We start from the raw sequence: 19,682 nt of genomic DNA, 5'->3' as shown, positions 1-19,682 counted from the left end.
AGTCTACGCAGAACCGGGTGGTCCCATCTTTCTTGGGCACCAAGACAACTGGGGAGGCCCAGGGACTATCGGAGGGCTCAATTACCCTGAGCTGGAGCATCTCATCGATCTCCTTCTTCATTCCTGTCCTAACTGCTTCGGGGATTCGGTACGGAGCCTGGCGCAAGGGAGCTTGTCCCGGAGTATCTACCTGGTGGGTGGTTAAAGTAGTGTACCCTGGCTTCGGGGAGAAGGTGAGGTGTTTGGACTGGAGGAGTTGGTTGAGCTGCTCCCTTTCAGTGGGGCTAAGTCGGTCCCCTATCTGAACCTGCGCCACTATACCTGTGGGGAGGCTCTTTTCTAATAGGTCTGGAATGGGTAAACTGTCGGGGTCTTCCTGAGGGGAACAACATACGGCCGTCACGTTCTCTGGTCGCTCAAAATATTCCTTGAGCATGTTTACATGGAATGTCTTTCTAAGATTGTTGTCGTGGCAGCTAGCTATCACATAAGTGGTGTCTCCCCTTTTCTCTACGATCTGGTAGGGACCCTGCCAGGACGCCTGCAATTTGTCTGTCTTCACCGGCTTAAGTACTAACACCTTTTGTCCTATGGTGAAGATTCTCTTTCGGGCCCCCCGATCGTACCATACTTTCTGTCTTCTCTGGGCCAACTGGAGATTAGCCCGCACGGATTTGGCTAATTGCTCCATTCGGTCCCTGAGTTCCAGCACGTATGGCACAATTGGGACACCGTCAGCCTCCATCTCTCCCTCCCAGTGCTCCCGGATCAGGTTTAGGGGTCCCCGTACCTTTCTTCCGTAGAGCAACTCGAAGGGAGAGAACCCTGTCGTTTCCTGGGGCACCTCCCGATAAGCAAATAGGAGGTGCGGCAGGAAGCGTTCCCAGTCTCGGTATTCCTGAGTGAACGTCTTGAGCATTTGCTTGAGGGTCCCATTGAACCTCTCACACAGCCCGTTCGTCTGGGGGTGGTATGGGGAGCTTAGGAGGGACTTAATTTTGCAAACCTGCCAGAGTTGTTGGGTCAATTCAGCCGTAAATTGGGTGCCTCGGTCGGATAGGATTTCTTTTGGAAATCCTACCCGGGAGAACACCTGTACTAGTGCATTCGCTACCGTATCCGCTTGTATGTTGGATAGGGCGACAGCCTCTGGGTACCTGGTAGCGTAGTCCACTACGGTAAGAATGTATCGCTTACCGGAGGGACTAGGGGTAGCCAGTGGTCCCACTAGGTCAATAGCAACCCGGCTGAAGGGTTCCTCTACAATGGGCATATTTACTAGCTGGGCTTTAGGGTGATCGCCTCGCCTTCCTACTCGTTGACACACATCGCAGGTGTTACAGTAAGTTCTAACGTCAGCGTGCACCCCTGGCCAAAAGAACGTGTGAGTAATGCGGTGTAGGGTACGGGTAACGGCTAGGTGGCCTGCTAAGGGGATGTCGTGGCCTATTTTGAGGATTTCTTGACGGTATTTGTGGGGCACTACCAGCTGTCGCCTACGCTGTCCCCTTTTCTCTGTCCAGCGGTATAGTTTCCCTTTTTCCCATAAGAATGTTTCGTTATCTGCCCCACCCCCTCCGGTCTCTGCTCGTTCCCGGTACTTTTGTAAGGTCGGGTCAGTCTTAGACTCTGCCTCGAAGGCATCTGGGGTGTCCCAGGGTATGGGGCCTAACCTGTCAGGCAAGGTCGGGGTAGGTCTTACCTGTGTCTCCCGCACTGGTGAGAGCTCTCGCTCCGTCCGGGCTTGGGCCCGTGTAGTCACTGGGTCCGCCTCGTTGTTGCATACTGGAGCATAGGCAGAAGTCATGGAGCCCAAATCGTTGCCCAGTAGTACTTCGGCAGGTAAATTATCCATTAGGCCCACGTTCACAGCCCCCTTTCCCGCTCCCCAATCAAGATGCACTTTAGCTGTTGGAATTTTGTACACATCCCCCCCCGCCACTCTAACGGCCACAGTCTGTCCGAATCGCTTGTGCTCTGGCACCAAATGACTCTGTACCAGCGTGATAGTAGCCCCTGTGTCTCGCAATCCCTCGGTAGATCGCCCCTCGAGCCATACCCTCTGCCGATGGTGCTGGCGGTTATCTGAGGCAGCATATACAGGGTCTGCCTCGTGAAGCGGCCCCACATATCCCTCCATAGGGGCCTCTTGGTTAACACAGAGGGCCCGGGCCGGACGATAGGACCCAGAGGGGTAATTGTAATTCCTGGGTGTCTGGTGCGTATTAAGGGGGCAGCTAGCCATGAAATGCCCTGGTTGCTTGCATCGGTGGCAAGTCGGTCTGGGACGCTCAGAGCTGTTATTGGGTGGTCCTGAGTGTCGGACGGGCCCTGTGGGCACCGGGGCTCGGAATTCAGCACGAGGGGGTGCACGGTAAACCTCTCTGGGTTCGACCCGTGCTGGAGCTCGGTAGTTCATGGGTTCGTGAAGACGGGAGTCATAATGTTCATCGGCCAATTTGGCTGCTTCTTCTAAGGTAGAAGGCCGCCTGTCTCGCAGCCATTCCTTCCCTTGCTGTTCCATGCCATTATAAAAATGTTCTAAGAGAAACAATTGTAAAATTTCCTCCCCAGTCACCGCTTTACTTCCGCTCAGCCAGTGATTTGCCGCTCTCCGCATTCGGTGCGCCCATTCCATATGGGTATCGTTAGGCTTCTTTTCCGTGCCCCGAAACTGTCGGCGATACGTGTCCGGAGTTACAGCGTACCGTCGCAACAGTGTCTCCTTAACTAGCTCATACTGTGTCACTTCCTCAGCACCCAGAGTACGAAAGGCTTCCAGGGCTCGCCCGGATAGTTTCCCAGACAATATCGTGGGCCACTCTCTGTTGGGAATCTGGTGCAGGGCACATTGCCTTTCGAAGTCCGCCAAATATTCATCAATCCCTGTCTTGCTCTCTAGGAAGGGTCGAAATGCCGCATAGGGTATCTTGGGCCTCCCAGCATTTTCGACAGGGATGATTACCTGCGGGGCTTCAGCATTGCGGTGTGCGTTCGCTAGGTTGAGTTCGTGGGCTCGAGTCTCTCGTATATCCTCGTCCGCCTCCGCCATCAACTGCTGTACCAATTCCATGGAGGGGTTCGGCCCGTATAATGAGAGCCTTTCCCGAACAATCCTGGTTTTTTCGTCACTAATCGTGGTCGGTGTTTCCGCCATTGTGAAGCTCTGATCCAGTTCGGTCAATTCTGCGATCAGCTCTCTCCTCGGCCGGTTGCTGGCGTACCCCCCTCTGCTTTCAAGTAAATCCTTTAGGGTTGTACGCTTCAATTTTTCGTAAGCGCTCTCCATCCGTTCTGTACCTCTCCTAGGAAATCCAGGAAAATCCCGCCGCTGCCGCCAAATGTTACGGTTACCCTTAGTCTCGCTGAGAGATGGACCGCTTAGTAGCCTGGATCCCTATTGCTAAAGAGGGGAGAAGCTGCTTTCCATAGTATTCTATATGAGTCTCGCAAATATAGAATAATCTCCCTTAGCTGCAGTACAGCTAGGATACCCTTCTGCCCACAAAAACGAGTCAACGCTGCGATTGAGGGTCAAACAAGAACTCAGGACTGGGATGCCCAGCCTGCTTTTTATTAAGGTTACATGCACACAGGGCACTCCCAGGGGGAGAGGGGGGGAAGCACAAAATCCCCCATCACACATTTAGATAGAGAGCACTGTCCTTTGACAGGCCACAATAGGATTACAGTACTTAAGATAACAAGTTTACAAGTTCATCTTATCAATTAGCAGTCTGGCTCCAGAGGTGATTAGACAATAGTTTCTAAAAGCTGAAAAAAAAGAGTTAACTCTTTATGAAATGAAACTTGTTACAGTTTTCTTGGAGCCCTTCTTAGGCGCTGGCTTGCTGGTTCAGGCATTGCTGCTGGGAAATAAGCTCTTCACAACAGAATAACTAATGCTTCTGTAACATATATGAAGTTGGATAATTACCTGGTTCAGATTCTCCATCTCCTCCCAGGCCACCGGACGGAGAAGCAGCTGCCCTGGCCCCCGCGTCAGGACTTTCAGATCCCGCAGCTGGGAGGGAAGAAGAGGAGGCCGAGGATGGCGAGGATCTGAATCTTTTGGGGACCCGGAGATTGAGGAGCTCGCATAAAGTCACCTCATAAGGGAGTAGGTACAGTTTCCGCGGGGCCTCTCTTTTGCCACCTCTTTTACGGGCTTGTACCCAGTCCCTTATGAGGTTGACTTTTTTGGTTAACCGCAACCTCATATCTCCGAATCTCCTCATGATCTGATCCTGGGTCCTCTGGACGTCACACACCAATCTAACCGCATTGGTGATAGACTCCCAGAGGGCCTTCTTAACAGGCGCATCTGTCAACCTCCTCTTGTTCCCAAACAGCTGGGGATAAAAGTCCTTGACGGCGTGGACCAGTGCAGCGCTCTCCTCCTTGGTGAACCTGGGAGCTGACATGCCTGCTGGGTTGTCAATTTTTTTTTAAAACAAAATCAGATATACTGCCTGCAGGCATTAGAGAACTGACAAAGATGGCAACGTGTAATGGACTTTTATATGGTGAAGTAAACATGAGATGCACCATGGGACAAGTTATCTGTACATCTGATTGGATAAAAGTTTGAAATATTGTTAGAATGTCTGTGAGACCATCCTGACTCAAGTTGTGTTTGTGTGATGAACTCTGATTGGCCGTTCCTTAATGTTTCATATCTTAGTAACTTCCTTACACATACCTCATGGTGGTGCTGTAACTTCATTTTTCATGTAGACTTATTTGTAACTCATGGGCCTGTCATGCGGATATGTGTGACGCAGATTTAATATCCGTGATCCGTTAAATATTAATGATTAAATTTTATTTAACATCTAATACTGTCACATTATTAATGTTGTAGACATTTCTCGGTTTAATAACGGTCTGTTTCTTTAATACAAATACACATTTAATATTGTATGTCTTTATTGTTCATAAAATCCATTTATTGACTTATTGTGAAGTATTGATATTGCTCTATTAAATGTATTTCATAATGCACATTGATTGTGTGCTATTGCGTGACATTAGACTCTAATGTTTAAAGATGCTAATCTGGTGTTTCAAGATGCGTTTCCCACGCAATATTTCTGAATGTTCAAATTCAGTTTATAAGGTCATTCACTTGGATAATCTGTTTATAAATGTTAAACTACAGGTTTGTTTGTTATTAGTAAATAAACCTCGAGCTTGTATTTGTCTGAAGTGCTCATATATGTTATTGTGCAATGGCGTCTTTATTTTTAAATAGACATTACAAACAAACAATTGTATCAAATGATCTGTAGAGATAGAAAATTGTTTAGACTTTAAAATGTAAATCAATGTATCTTAGTATTTAGATATCCTCAACAGAAGAAATTTAAATGCACATGGTTGAGACAATCACATAAGGCATCTCTGTGCATCCACCAATCTTCATCTACTGAGCCTATCTCGATATGCTTTTCAAGCAAAGTATGTCAAGATAAGAAGAGAAGTAAATACACTCTTTAAATCTCTTAAAGGGACACTGTCCAAACAAATTTAGCGTTGGTGATTCAGATTGAGCATGAAATGTTAATCAACGTTATAATTTAATCCGATTCTCAAATGTTAACAATTATCTTGTTATCTTTCTTTGCAAATAAATAATGATATTTGAGATTACGGACAATTTTTTCAAAAACCTGGGTTGTCCTTGATGATTGTTGGATAAATTAATCCACCACAAAAAACCAAGTTCAGTCCAGAGTACTGAAGCTAATAAATTATCTATTTAATGCCTTATTTTTAAAGTAATGATAGCAACATCACACGGAGCATTCATAATATGAGACAATTTTTAAATTTGCTTAAAAAAGAATACTCATTCAGAATGTATAAATCATTAATTTTTTAACTGTCTCCCTTTAAGTATATTTTTAGTTCATGTCCCTTTAAATAAACATTTCACAATAATGCTTGAAATATCAGAAACCTAGGCACCTTCCTTTTGATAAATTAGTATAACATATGAGTCAATAAAATTTAGATTAACTTCTGGATTGTTTTACACACTGACTGAAATATATATTGTAAAGGAGGTATTTCGGAGTCTTCAGCTTAGAGGGACATTAAGCTATATGTTATGTATGCATTTTGGATAAGATTATAATATTTGAACAACTTAATATGTTTTGGTATTCAATCATTAGATTGTAATTATATATATTTTTTTATTAAATACATATCTACATAGGCTATTTTGATGCTGATTGTTGGTTGCACATAGATACCTTATGTAATTGACTAAGATATGTGCATTGATTTTTTTTTTACAAAGTATATTTAAAGACTGAATGTAATTCTATAGTACTTTCTAAATATGTTTAAATTATTTTATGAATAATTTAAAAATCAATACACAATATACTTTGTGAATGTCTCTTTAAGGACCAAAACATTTGTAATGTTAATTTAACATTGTCAAAATGAACTAAAGGGGAATGAAAATTATATATAGATATGTGATGTCTAACCCAAGAGGTAAGATTTTAAAAACTACATAATATTATTAACTATAGTTAAATGACTCCACTAGAAAATCAAATCGATTAACCTGCCATCCAATAACTAGCTTGTGAAAAATATAAAGTTAAATGACCTACCATTTATAAATGTAAAATTTTAATAAATTTTGCAAATAATGTTTTGAGATACCTAAGGAAGATACAAGATCTTATAAAATTAATTTTACATTCAACAACACTGTCACTTTAATGTAATTGAACCACTTCCCCTTCTTAAAAGTGAAAAAAATTTTTTTTTATGAAATTGACTACATATCCGAAATTATTTTAACATCTAATAATTTCAAAAGAAAAGCATCGATGGATCTCACTCCCCAATGAATGTTAAAAAAGATAGTTTAATGTAATATTCTCTGAATCAGTGGATTTTCAACAATTAAAGCAACTTTTACAAAAGTTAATACACACGTAGTCAAAGAATCATAAAATACATTTACACAGATCTATTGCGGACAGTGGACTTCCGGATGGGTGGAGCCAGCAAACACCTGTACGCTGACTCTGGGCTCTGATGCCGAAAGAGCCGGGAAACCTACCCAAGACGCCTGGATCCCTTTGCTGCACGCCGTGAGTGGCAGTTCGGGCAGCGGGCCGACGCGGTCCAACAACAGGCAAGGAAGTCTTCATTTGCTGCTGGGCTCAGAGCAGAGCCATATATCTTCGGCGCTGAAAAACACATCCGACCTCAGCTGAGTAAGGCGGACCGGAAACAGGTCGCGTCGCTGGCTAAGGACGAGGTGCGGGTACAGGAGGCTACGGCGGCCCGTTGAAATATCCCATTTGTCGGAACATAGGAATATGGCTCCTTAAAGGTATGATGAGGTGGTGAGCGCCTTCCTTGGGTTGCGGTGTAGCAAGTTAGCTGGCCTGGTCCCAGTCTGCTACACATTGGAGCTCCGGAGCAGCCGCTACATAGCCAGAGGATCTTGCTTAGGAGGCTAAGGTGGCTTGTTTTAAAAAAAAGGATACCCTACTGAGCACAGGAATGTGGCCCCCTAAAGGTCTCATAAAGTGGTGATCGCCTTCTCTGAGGCGCAGTGTATTATACTCGCTGGCCTGGTCCCAGATTATTGTACACCGGAGTTCCGGAGCATCTATCATACAGCTAGAGGATTATATATGCAAAAGCAAGAGGCTGCTGGTGCTGCCCACACACACGGAGCTGGTGAGTAACCTATGCTGTGATTATCATATTTGGGCAGTACGAAAGCAAGTGAAAGGATAAAACTGTGCAAAGTGGCATTCTGCCTGCTTCAAAGTACATGCTGTTTGCAGATTATTAAACAAAAAAGAAATTGAGGAATACATGAGGATTGCAATAGCCTAATTAGTATTTGAAGAGTTTATCTTTGATTAGAGGTGCTGTGGGTTACAAGGGACGTAGACTGCCACTTCTCTATCTTAAAGGTTTTGGGGCCGTCCCTACTGAAGTTCTTCCAAATTTACTGCAAAAAGGCAAATGACACTTCGGCTCTAACTGGCATTATTGAAGTTAAAGTTTAGAAAACAGCTTTGACTGGATTACAATTATTGTCCTTTTGTGCTAAACAAAGTTCTTCTCTAAGGGATTGGAAAAGTAAAACAAGTAATCGGTGGCTCTCTTTTTCTTTTTTGAGCAGAGGATAATGGTGGACTATGTATGACTAGCACCTCATGTGGAGAAACAGGTTTGATTAAAGTCTAAGTAAAGAAGTAACCTGTTGATTATTGTTGGGTGTCAAGAATAAGGAATTTTTCTATTTTGTTAGTAAGGAAAGGGTGGAATTGTTTGGACTACTCTGATGCTATTAGAATTTTTTAACATGCTATACTGATTTTTGGGGAAAAACCAAAAAATAAGTACCTTAACAAAATATAAAGTAGAAATTGAGATGTATGTATTCTAGTGTGCTATATATACTGTTGTTGTTACTGCTGGGAATAAGATCAAAGAACAAGAGTGATAACTTAGCCAAAAGTGTTTAATATCAGGATGATGTTCTTTAAATGCAGTAAATAGTGTTAAATATTGTTAGGTAAAATCAGCAGCCATACAAAGTGGCAACTTGGATAGTTGTGAATTAACTTGAACTTACTTCTCTCCTATTTCCACTTTTTGGGTGAGTTCCTTGCTTGGGTTCTATCTCCTTTTTTTTATTTTTTTTTTTGCACTAGTTTGCACAAGTCACACGGTTGGGTTTACGAGTTTTGTGATTCACTTACACTTTTCAAATAGTAATTCACTCTTTTTTTTAGAAACTCTTTAGGTGCGAGTGGTCTGTCTTTGACCCGCACGATATAGAGCATACGGGTTTGACACTTCTTGATTTCCTTTCCTACGCACGGATTTTTTCGAGTCAAATTTCTCTAATTGTTTTTTCTTCACATCTGGTTTAGATATTCTACACTATTAACTTACACGGGCGTACTTCACAATTTATTGCACGGAACGAGTTGCGCTCTGTTCCATATGGAAAAATTTGTCCTTCACTCTAAGAACAATTCGCCTATAATGGCGCCTAAACACAAGGAGAGAAAGGCTAAACAGGTTGACACTAGTATAGAAGCCACAAACGAGCCTTCATTAACCCCCATAGATAATACGAAGTTACTTCAACAGATTGCTGAATTATTCATGCCTCAGTTTGAATCAATTAAACAGGATATTGCAAGTCTTTCAGGAGAGGTTAAGCAATTTGCTACAAGAATGGCAGAGGTTGAAACGAGGGTTTCAGATATTGAGGACCGTATTACGGTACAAGAACAGTCCAGTGCATCACAGAGTAAACAGATCAATTTATTGCATTCCAGACTGGAGGAGTTAGAGGACAGGGCCCGCCGTAACAATCTGAGAATAGTGGGTCTACCTGAAACATTAGAATACCAGGACCTGCTGTCCTTTGCCTCCTCTAAGCTGCCGCAAATACTAGGGCTTAATGTAGAAGATCTCCCAGTGCGGATAGAGAGGGCGCATAGAGTCGGCCCAATTAGGAATAACCAGGAAGGTGCTGGTAGACCAAGACCGGTACTTATAAAATGTTTGGATTTCCAGGATAAAATAAATATCCTTAGGCACTATCGCAAAAATAATGGTTTAATGATTGCTCAACATAAAATATTGATTTTCCAAGACTTCTCTGCGGAGACCCTAGCTAAAAGGAGGGAGATGTCTCCATTTTGCTCAAGATTGATTAAGGCTAATTTTAATGCAAGATTAATATATCCTGCCAAAATCATTTTTGAAAAAGAAGGTTCTTCAATAACATTAAACAGTCAAACAGAGGCTCAGGAATTTTGTACTAGATATTTGTAAAATGTGTAAATTCCATAGTGAATCTGTAAGTAAGAAAGAAATGTTTGGTTTATATTGTTGTGATGTTAGGATTATATTTGAGAATCAGCCGACCCCAGGGAAGGGGGGGAGAGATAGTGTTTTTTTGTTTGGATATATGTCTACACTGGTTACAAGTTTCGTTTTTCTTGACAGGTTTTTGTTTTTAATGGACCAGAAAGGTTATAGTGTGATGGTTTTCCTTATTTCTTTACGATATAAATGGCGGATAAACTCAGAGTAATCTCGTGGAATGTCGGAGGTATAACTTCCCCAATTAAAAGGAAACTTATTATTAAGGAACTGGGTAAATATAGACCCGATATTGCGTTTATTCAAGAGACCCACCTAAAATCCCATGAATTACTTAAGTTGAAAACTAAATGGGTGGGGGAGGTATCCGCAACAATGTATGAGAAAAGGAAAAGAGGTGTGGCCATATTGTTCAATAAACAACTCTCCTACCAGATTGTATCTCAGGTATTAGACACAGAAGGAAGATTTCAGATTCTGGAGATTATGATTAATAAATGCTATTTTGTTTTGTGTAATGTATATGGTCCAAACGCCTTGGATAAAGGATTCTGGGAGAAGCTGAGCCTGCAATTACTCCCTTATCTAGGGAAGAATATTATATTGGCTGGAGATCTTAATATGACATTCTCCCCCAGTTTAGATAGGTCAAACCTCATGCAAAGGTCTAGACATAATAGGGAAGCAAAGGTTTTACAGAACTTTAGTTACAAACTTGCTCTTAAAGATGTATGGAGATTGCAACATCCTGACAGTAAAGAGTATACCTGCGAGTCGAAGTCATTCAAATCTTTCTCGCGAATAGATTGTTTTTTAATATCTAACAACATGTTTGGTTTAGAGATTAAAACAGATATAGGTGAGATTGTCATTTCCGATCATGCAATTATCATTTTGGAAATTAATGCACTGCGCTCACCAGGTGCATATAATTCACGTTTTTTTTCCCCTCAATATTTAGCCAATAACTCCAAATTTAAAAACTGGTTACAAGCCAGTTGGAAGGAATTTTATCAAATTAATGCTGCATACAGTGATAAACCAGAAATTATATGGGAAACAGCTAAAGCGGTTTTGAGGGGTAAGATCAAAGCGTAGCTATGTAAATGGAAAAAGAAAAAAAAGAATAGGGAAGAACAATTAGCAAATCAGGTTAAAAATGCCTATAAGAAATATTTAAATTTTCCAAATCAGATTTCCTGGGCTAACTATAATGCTGCTCGAGTAGAGAGAGATCTGTTCTTGAAACAAGGATTAGCTTTAGAAATCCAAAAGCAAAAAGCTAGATTTAGAGGTCATTACGGTAATTCTGCAAAATATTTGGCAAAACTATCTAAAGGCTGGTCACAGAAGAATTTTATAGCTACAATTAAGATTGGGGACAGAAGAATTACCAATATCTCTGAGATAAGAAGTGAATTTGTTAAATATTTTCAACAGGTCTACTCGGAAGGAGTAGTTAATTTAGAGAATAAAAAAGAATTTTGGAAAGGTATAAAGCTACCTAAAATAGATTCCCAGGATTTAAGCCGGTTGAATGAACCTATTTCAGTACGCGAGATCTCAGACGCAATTAAACAGGCCAAGTCCAATAAGACACCAGGTCCAGATGCTCTCCCATCCGAGTTTTATAAACTCTTGCACGATCAAATTTTGCCTACACTAGCGCTCCTTTTCAATGAGTATTATATCAAAAAACAATTGAGATCGAGGTTCTTCTCAGCGTCGAATGTGGCGTTGATCTTAAAAAAGGATAAAAATCCAGAAATAATGTCCTCCTATCGGCCTATATCTTTATTAAACCAAGATTATAAACTTTTAACGGCCATTATCTCAAATAGGCTTAAGAATATCCTGGATCCACTAATACATCCGGACCAGGCAGGTTTCATGGTGGGAAGAAACTCAGTGAAAAACCTTCGAAAAGCGATGCTTGTTATTGATTATTTTTGGAATAGATCAACTAAAAAAAAGCTGCACCACAGTATTGATTTAGCCTTGCTCACAGTAGACGCTGAGAAGGCGTTTGACTGCATAGTGTGGGACCATTTGTTTAATGCGCTTAAAGGTTTTGGCCTTATAGGGAATTTCTTGGATTTTATAGGCTCGCTATATCAGACTCCAACATCTGCTATTATTATTAATGGGGAGATATCTGAGAGCTTCACTCTCCAACGAGGTACACGTCAGGGTTGCCCCCTCTCTCCCCTATTGTTTAACTTATCTTTAGAGCCATTGGCAATATTACTACGAAAAGAATTAACAGGAATCAAGGTAGGAGATAAGAATTTTGTGACATCACTATTTGCAGATGATATCCTGCTTTATCTAAGTAATACTAAACAAGCTATACCCCAATTGTTAAAGATCATTGAAAAATTTAGTTCAATTTCAGGGTATAAAATTAATTGGGGGAAATCGGAATTGCTTTGGATTTATAAACCTAAGAATCACATCTTACATCCTTTTAAAGAGGTACAAGAAATTAAGTATCTAGGTATCATATTAAGTAATAACCCTTCATTATGGTACGACCTAAACTTTCGGAAATGTATAGATTTGTTTGAATATAAATTATTAATCTGGCACAATCTCCCCATTTCTCTCTCTGCTCGTGTAATGTTAATTAAAACAATTCTATTCCCCAAATTACTGTACCTATTACAGAATCTGCCCCTTTTGATCAAGAAAAAGGATTTAAAATTTGTACAAATGTTAGTCACCAGATTTATATGGCATTGGAAGAAAGCCAGGATATCATTGTTCAAATGATCTTTTCTAAAAGAACACGGTGGCTTGGCGCTGCCTAATCTTCAGTTTTATAATTATGTTGCACTTACCAAATTCGTACTAGACTGGATAACAGAAAAAGAACATGTTTCTTTTTTGGAATTAGAATCACAGATAGTAGCACCATTCTCACTCAAAGCATTGATACATATCCCAGCTGTGTGTTTACCAGCCAATGTGTCACATTTGTATACTTTTAAGTTTATTATTTTGGCATGGCAGAAACTTTGTTCTGAAATGCATATCAATTTTCGCAGATCTAAATTCCTTCCCTTAGTAGGAAATCCGGCCTTCCCTCCGGGGATTACATATAAAGTCTTTTCTACGTGGGCCAGGAATGGCCTCCAAAATGTAAAAGACATCTGCGTAAACGAGTCGCTAATAATTAAGACTTTTGTAGACTTAAGAACTAGTTTCAATATAGCAAAAACTTCTTTCTTTGCATATCTTCAGGTACAGCACTGGATCGCAAGTTTACGTGCAGAAGATGACTCTAGCCCCCTATTGGGGGACTTAGAAGATGTGATTAGACTATATCATGCTGGGAAAGTTTCTATCTCAATCCCTTACAATATGCTTATTAAACATCATGGATTGTTATATATAGAGGAGCTAGAGAGGAAATGGGATAAACTCTTAAAAATTACTAAAGAACATATTCTTCAAAGTTTCAAATTAGTTGATCAAACACAAGTCTTTATTGATTGGAGAGAATCTCATTTTAAGTTAATTAATCTATTATACATTACACCAGATAAAATGTCAAAATGGTATAAAAAGGAAGTTACTTGCCCTAAATGTAATGCCAGGGAAGCAGATGAAATGCACTGCTTCTGGAGTTGCCCCAAAGCAAGGCAGTTTTGGAGCAAAGTCTGTTTTTGGCTGAATAAAATAGAGGCGTGTAATTTTACGCTAGAGCCGAAATATATTTTCTTCTTGTTAAAGTATGAGGAATCTTTTCTGAATTTCAGACTTATAAATACAACAATCTTAGTGGGACGTAATGTCATTCTCCGGAATTGGAAGTCCTCCCGGGAACCTAAATTCAAGGAGTTTATAAATAAAATGCACAACCAGATTACGATGGAACAATTTAATTTAAGAGACTTTAGTGATAAGTTAATTCAAAGATTTTTTGTTAAATGGGAGAAAGTAATTATTTCTCTCCCTCTAGATGCACAACTACAGTTAATTGCCCCATTAAGGGATTCTAACTGGTTTATCCAGCATTTGGAACTTGGATTACTCCCATCTAGTTGGAAAGTATAAAGTCTGTAGCTGTTGTCTTTTGTTTTTTTCACCCCTCCCTCAGACCCCCCTGATATCCTGGGTTCTGGCTGATTGATCACTCTAGGAGGTCTTAGGGTATGGCAAGACTGTTCTCTTTCTGTTTCTTTTCTTTTCTTTTTTTTTTTTTTTTCTTTAATGAGGGTTCTGTGCTTATAAATGCTTATTGTCTTTTTTGTGTAATGGCTCTTTCGAAGGCACTATGTTGGCCGCTAAGACGTAGATGCTGAATTAACTCTTTTCCCCTATTATTGTATATCCAATGTGATAATAACTGATTTCCCTTTTTTTCTTCTTTCTGTACCCTCGAATGATATTTCAATAAAATATTTAAAATCAAAAAAAAAAAAAAAAAAAAATACATTTACAATCATCTTGTGTCTATGCTCTAACTTTGTTCAACATTTTTTAAAGATATTTATTAATTATATTTTAAAAAAATATATATGATTTTCGAATTATACATAAAAATGTATATTAATTTTCAATAATATATATGTTGAACATAAATGTCATATTTCATGTCCATTCAAATACCTCTATATCAACTATAATATGTATTCCTTTTTATGATTGTGATCCTTAAATATCTAATGATGAAATATGTATGACTAATTTATGTAAGCTACCAATAATCAACATTCTTCCTGTGATTATTAACTAGCATGCATTGGTACACCAAACTGGATAATGCATGGTCTTTGAAAGTCAATTCAGGGCTAAACAGTTGATCTTCAATAGGTGTCTTATTCATCATTTAAAAAATAGAGGACTGTGAAATACCATCTAAAAATTAGAAAATCATCTAAGTGTCTCCAATAGGATGCCTCAACAGCCTTATTCTATTAAATAGTTGGCACTTACCATGTGAACATGTCTTTGTATGCTTTTCAAGGTCAGCAGATTTGAAAGATAATGCCAGACATGATCCCATTGGTATACTTCAATTTCAATCTTGGCTTTTTCCACTGTCAGTCTGGGCAATCTTCACTATCAGGCTTATAATTCTTCCCTTTCAGTCTTTAGATTAAGTCAGTTCCCTAATGGCATAAAAGGTTTATTCAAAATTACTACAAGTGTGTGAATCATTTCTCTAGCCCTCTCCCACCCCCCATTTCATAAGAAATTTCTGTCACTAGCTTACTGTGTAGCATCTAGTGTTATGTTCTATCAAGTGTGAAGATGAGTCATATTGAGCAGAACAAACCTCTAATGTGTGACATTGAACCATAGTCATGATAGAGGATAGTTATGCTAGAGGATCCCTTTCTGAGTATTTACATTTTAAGTAATGTGTAAACTAAATACTATTTTTGAAAATGTATGCCATATGATGTATTGGTGTACAATTCATGCCAGCAACAGTCCAGACATTTATACTTACCAGCTGATGTCCTCTTTAAAAACCAGGTGGCAAAGACTCGCTACAGGACCCAATGGCCAGAGCATCACCTATATTAATAAATGAAACACATTTTTAGCATTTGATGAACAATCCTAACATGTTTGCACAATTCTCTACTTGTCATTTCCCTACAGTTCACATCTATTGATAATACTCCAGTCTAACTTCTATTCTTTACCGTCTAAAGTTGCGGTTGATGATGTCTGCTCTGACATTGAGGCCCTCGTCCCGGAATGGCCCCTCTAGAACAGGATCATCCTCCTCATCTCTGAGGAGGTTTCTGTCCGGCCGGACGGCCTGCAGCATCCCAGCCCGCTGTGCAGTATTATGCAGGACGCTACAGGCTACAACGATCTTAGCCACCTTCTTTGGGTTGTACTGGAGGGCTCCTCCCGACCTGTCCAGGCACCTGAACCTCATCTTCAGGAGCCCGAACATCCGTTCAACCACCGCCCTGGTTCTCTTATGAGCCCTATTGTAGCGCTCCTCAGACACATCAGTCGGGCTACGCAAGGGGGTAATGAGCCAAGGCCGGCTCATGTACCCAGAATCACCTATAAATTATGAACAGAACATAATTCCAACAGAATCCTCAAAATAGTATTTGTAGTACAATAAAAAGTTTTGTACACGATAATCCATTAACAAATGTTTATTTTAACTTAAAAATATCTAGTTCAATATTATTCTCTATCTTCCCATTTCAGCAAAGACATGCTACATATGCGTATTTCTCCTAAATCAAGCCTTGTGTAAAATGCTAACTACATGGTTACATTACATTCTCTATCTGAGCATTTAAGGTAAGACATGCTACATATCTGCATTGAACTAAAAGACATTTGCGGAAAGAGACAATGACATGGTTAAATTGCATTAGCTAATATCTTCCCATTTCAGCTAAGACATGCTACATATGCGTATTTCTCCTAAATCAAGCCTTGTGTAAAATGCTAACTACATGGTTACATTACATTCTCTGAGCATTTAAGGTAAGACATGCTACATATCTGCATTGAACTAAAAGACATTTGCGGAAAGAGACAATGACATGGTTAAATTGCATTAGCTAATATCTTCCCATTTCAGCTAAGACATGCTACATATGCGTATTTCTCCTAAATCAAGCCTTGTGTAAAATGCTAACTACATGGTTACATTATATTCTCTATCTGAGCATTTAAGGTAAGACATGCTACATATCTGCATTGAACTAAAAGACATTTGCTGAAAGAGACAATGACATGGTTAAATTGCATTAGCTAATATCTTCCCATTTCAGCTAAGACATGCTACATATGCGTATTTCTCCTAAATCAAGCCTTGTGTAAAATGCTAACTACATGGTTACATTACATTCTCTGAGCATTTAAGGTAAGACATGCTACATATCTGCATTGAACTAAAAGACATTTGCGGAAAGAGACAATGACATGGTTAAATTGCATTAGCTAATATCTTCCCATTTCAGATAAGACATGCTACATATGCGTATTTCTCCTAAATCAAGCCTTGTGTAAAATGCTAACTACATGGTTACATTACATTCTCTGAGCATTTAAGGTAAGACATGCTACATATCTGCATTGAACTAAAAGTAGACATTAGCGGGGGGAAAATATATGGTTAAATTGCATCCTATAGCTGAACATTACGCTAACATTTTAAAACTACAGTGGCAATTGTCACAATAATTAACCATGTTGTGCACAAATACTTACCAACGAGATAACCAGGGGGCATTTGTCTTTCCTCAAAATGTCTCCACAGGGACGACAGAGAGAGGATGCGGGCATCATGACAAGCTCCTCCAAAATTCGCACACACATGCATAATCCTCATCCGTGCGTCACAAACATACTGCACGTTGAGGCTATGAAAATGTTTGCGATTTCTGAAGGGCAAGTCATCAATTGGAGCACGCAGCGCAATGTGGGTACAATCTATGGCTCCCAAGACATTGGGCATTTGAGCAATATCAAAGAATTCCCGCTTCAGGTGCCTCCAATCACCATCATTCTGTGGGAATCCCATGTATTGCTTACTGATACGTACCATGGCGCCCAGAAAGTTATCAAACACCACAGAGAATGTACCTTGAGCCAGGCCATGCATGTACAGTTCTCCGGATTGAAAACTCCCGGAGGCCAGGACGTATAGACAGCTTAGCATCCTACTCATGACGGGAACAGCAGTCCTTATTCTTATACGTGGCTCCAAATGAGGTTTAAGAAGATCGTAAAGGCCAATGAGCTGTTCGCGATCGAGCCACTCATGTTTTCCAAGGTGGGTCTCACCCTGTAGACACGAGGACCTCGAACCAGATGACCCCTTCGTCTCAGTCTGAGCCGCCGAGGCTGCCTGATTCGACCAACAGCTAGTTCGCCAATAGCAGCACCAGCAGCGTCTACCATGTCATCGTCATCCATCTTTCAAAACAGCGTAACAAGGTAAGCACTTGATCTGATGTGGATCACAAGTGATGCATTGGACATGTTGTTTGGGGGATTTATAGTACAATTAGTCCAATGGTAGTGAGTTTGTAATGATTGCTGATTGTATTCACCTGTTTGTATGTGAGCGGCGCAAATGCTTTCACAGTGGGCGTTTATTTGTTGTTTGCTGAAATGTTAGTTTCAAACAATGATTCTCAATGTGAAAGTGTCAAATATCACACATACAGTGCATGTTTGTAATGTTTGTTCATATGCGTAATCAATATTTCTTAAACGCGATCTTATAGTAACAAGCACACGTCCAGGCTAACATGAATGAAAGTGCATAGTTGTGTATAATGTGCATCGAATGTGATCGATCAATGTTGCTGCAATATTGTTTGTAAACGATAAAGTAACAGCTGCCATCTGTAATATTGTATATATAAGTGATTGCCGAGCTGTCAATATTGTACGCGTCCCTTTCAAATCGCAATAATAATTCAGAACTTCCCGTCTGCCATCTGTAGTATTGTATATATAAGTGATTGCCGAGCTGTCAATATTGTACGCGTCCCTTTAAAATCGCAATAATAATTCCGAACTTCCCGTCTGCCATCTGTAGTATTGTATATATAAGTGATTGCCGAGCAGTCAATATTGTATGCGTCCCTTTAAAATCGCAATAATAATTCCGAACTTCCCGTCTGCCATCTGTAGTATTGTATATATAAGTGATTGCCGAGATGTCAATATTGTATGCGTCCCTTTAAAATCGCAATAATAATTCCGAACTTCCCGTCTGCCATCTGTAGTATTGTATATATAAGTGATTGCCGAGATGTCAATATTGTATGCGTCCCTTTAAAATCGCAATAATAATTCCGAACTTCCCGTCTGCCATCTGTAATATTGTATATATAAGTGATTGCCGAGCTGTAAATATTGTATGCGTCCCTTTAAAATCGCACTAATACTGAATAACTTCCGGCTGTCATCTGTAGTATTGTATATATAAGTGATTGCCGAGCTGTAAATATTGTATGCGTCCCTTTAAAATCGCAATAATAATTCCGAACTTCCCGTCTGCCATCTGTAGTATTGTATATATAAGTGATTGCCGAGATGTCAATATTGTATGCGTCCCATTCAAATGGCACTAATACTGAATAACTTCCGGCTGTCATCTGTAGTATTGTATATATAAGTGATTGCCGAGATGTCAATATTGTATGCGTCCCTTTAAAATCGCACTAATACTGAATAACTTCCGGCTGTCATCTGTAGTATTGTATATATAAGTGATTGCTGAGATGTCAATATTGTATGCGTCCCTTTCAAATGGCACTAATGCTGAATAACTTCCGGCTGTCATCTGTAGTATTGTGTATATATAAGTGATTGCCGAGCTGTCAATATTGTATGCGTCCCATTCAAATGGCACTAATGCTGAATAACTTCCGGCTGTCATCTGTAGTATTGTATATATAAGTGATTGCCGAGCTGTCAATATTGTATGCGTCCCATTCAAATGGCACTAATGCTGAATAACTTCCGGCTGTCATCTGTAGTATTGTATATATAAGTGATTGCCGAGCTGTCAATATTGTATGCGTCCCTTTCAAATCGCACTAATACTGAATAACTTCCGGCTGTCATCTGTAGTATTATATATATAAGTGATTTGCGATCTGACAATATTTATTAATTGTCCCATTGAAATCGCCTTAATAATGCTGTTCCAAACTGTTGTTTACGTATATGTTGTATTGTAGTATTGAGTGTTAAAGTTCCTAAAGGGGCGGTACAGTGGTGAATCTGTGATGTGTATGGTTGAATCTTCTAATGACGTCATGATATTCTTAACC

Source organism: Bombina bombina, chromosome 4, assembly GCF_027579735.1.
Source record: "Bombina bombina isolate aBomBom1 chromosome 4, aBomBom1.pri, whole genome shotgun sequence".
NCBI lineage: Eukaryota > Metazoa > Chordata > Amphibia > Anura > Bombinatoridae > Bombina > Bombina bombina.
This window is presented reverse-complemented; position numbering follows the sequence as displayed.